Below are 2,306 nucleotides of genomic sequence, written 5' to 3' on the forward strand. Positions count from 1 at the left end.
GACCTGTCTCTCTGTCTCTCTTTGTTTCTGCATTCTCAGATTCTACCCTTTCACCGTTTCTTATATTCCTGGAGATCCGTAAATCCGATTGGGCTGAAATTTTAACATGATCTCTATCCAGAAATTAGCTTTCTTGCAGCGAAAGAAGGGCTCCAACCGCCTTACGGGGTGGCCACGAGGGTCAGGGGCGCGCCCCCTGCCTCGTGGGCCCCTCGAGCATCATCTCGCGTTGATTTCACTTCCCAAAAATCACATATATTCCAAAAAAAATCTCCGTCCGTTTTTATCCCGTTTGGACTCCGTTTGATATGGATTTTCTGCGAAACAAAAAACATGCAACAGACAGGAACTGGCACTGAGCACTGGATCAATATGTTAGTCCCAAAAATTGTATAAAAAGTTGCCAAAAGTATATGAAAGTTGTAGAATATTGGCATGGAACAATCAAAAATTATAGATACGACGGAGACGTATCAGCATCACCAAGCTTAATTCCTATTCGTCCTCGAGTAGGTAAATGATAAAAAAGATAATTTTTGATGTGGAATGCTACCTAGCATAATCTTGATCACATATCTAATCATGGCATGAATATTAAGATACGAGTGATTCAAAGCAATAGTCTATCATTTGACATAAAACTATAATACTTCAAGCCTACTAATAAATCAATCATGTCTTTTTGAAATAACATGGCCAAAGAAAGTTATCCCTACAAAATCATATAGTCTGGCTATGCTCCATCTTCTTCACACAAAATATTCACATCATGCACAACCCCGATGACAAGCCAAGCAACTGTTTCATACTTTTGACGTTCTCAAACCTTTTCAGCTTTCACTCAATACATGAGCGTGAGCCATGGACATAGCACTATAGGTGGAATAGAATATGATGGTGGAGGTTGTGTAGAAGAAGACAAAAAAGGAGAAAGTCTCACATCGACGCGGCTAATCAACGGGCTATGGAGATGCCCATCAATTGGTGTCAATGTGAGGAGTAGGGACTGCCATGCAACGGATGCACTAGAGCTATAAGTATATGAAAGCTCAAACTGAAACTAAGTGGGTGTGCATCCAACTTGCTTGCTCATGAAGACCTAGGGCATTTGAGGAAGCCCATCGTTGGAATATACAAGCCAAGTTCTATAATGAAAATTCCCACTAGTATATTAAAGTGATAACTGAAGAGACTCTCTATATGAAGAACATGGTGCTACTCTGAAGCACAAGTGTGGTAAAAGGATAGTAAGATTGTCCCTTCTCTCTTTTTCTCTCTTTTTTCTTTTTTTGGGCCTTCTCTTTTTTTGGCCTTTCTCTTTTTTTCATCCGGAGTCTCATCCTGACTTGTGGGGGAATCATAGTCTCCATCATCCTTTCCTCACTGGGGCAATTCTCTAATAATGATGATCATCACACTTCTATTTACTTATAACTCAATATTACAACTCAATACCTAGAACAAAGATATGACTCTATATGAATGCCTTCAGCGGTGTACCGGGATGTGCAACGATCTAGCGTAGCAATGACATCAAAAAATGGACAAGCCATGAAAACATCATACTAGCTATCTTACGATCATGTAAAGCAATATGACAATGATGCTCAAGTCATGTATATGATGATGATGGAAGTTGCATGGCAATATATCTCGGAATGGCTATGGAAATGCCATGATAGGTAGGTATGGTGTATGTTTTGAGGAAGATATAATGAGGTTTATGGGTGACAGAGCGTATCATATCACGGGGTTTGGATGCACCGGCGAAGTTTGCACCGATTCTCGAGGTGAGAAAGGGCAATGCACGGTACCGAAGAGGCTAGCAATGATGGAAGGGTGAGAGTGCGTATAATCCATGGACTCAACATTAGTCATAAAGAACTCACATACTTATTGCGAAAAATCTATTAGTCATCGAAAAAAAGTACTACGCGCATGCTCCTATGGGGATAGATTGGTAGGAAAAGACCATCGCTCATCCCCGACCGCCACTCATAAGGAAGACAATCAATAAATACCTCATGCTCCAACTTCGTTACATAACGATTCAAATACGTGCATGCTACGGGAATCACAAACCTCAACACAAGTATTTCTACAATCCACAACTACCCACTAGCATGACTCTAATATCACCATCTTTATATCGCGAAACTATTGCAAGGAATCAAACATATCATATTCAGTGATCTACAAGTTTTATGCAGGATTTTATGACTAACCATGTGAATGACCAATTCCTGTCATCTCTCTAAATAGATATAAGTGAAGCAAGAGAGTTTAATTCTTTCTACAAAAGATAT

The sequence above is a fragment of the Triticum aestivum genome, chromosome 7A (assembly GCF_018294505.1).
Source record: "Triticum aestivum cultivar Chinese Spring chromosome 7A, IWGSC CS RefSeq v2.1, whole genome shotgun sequence".
Classification (NCBI taxonomy): Eukaryota; Viridiplantae; Streptophyta; class Magnoliopsida; order Poales; family Poaceae; genus Triticum; species Triticum aestivum.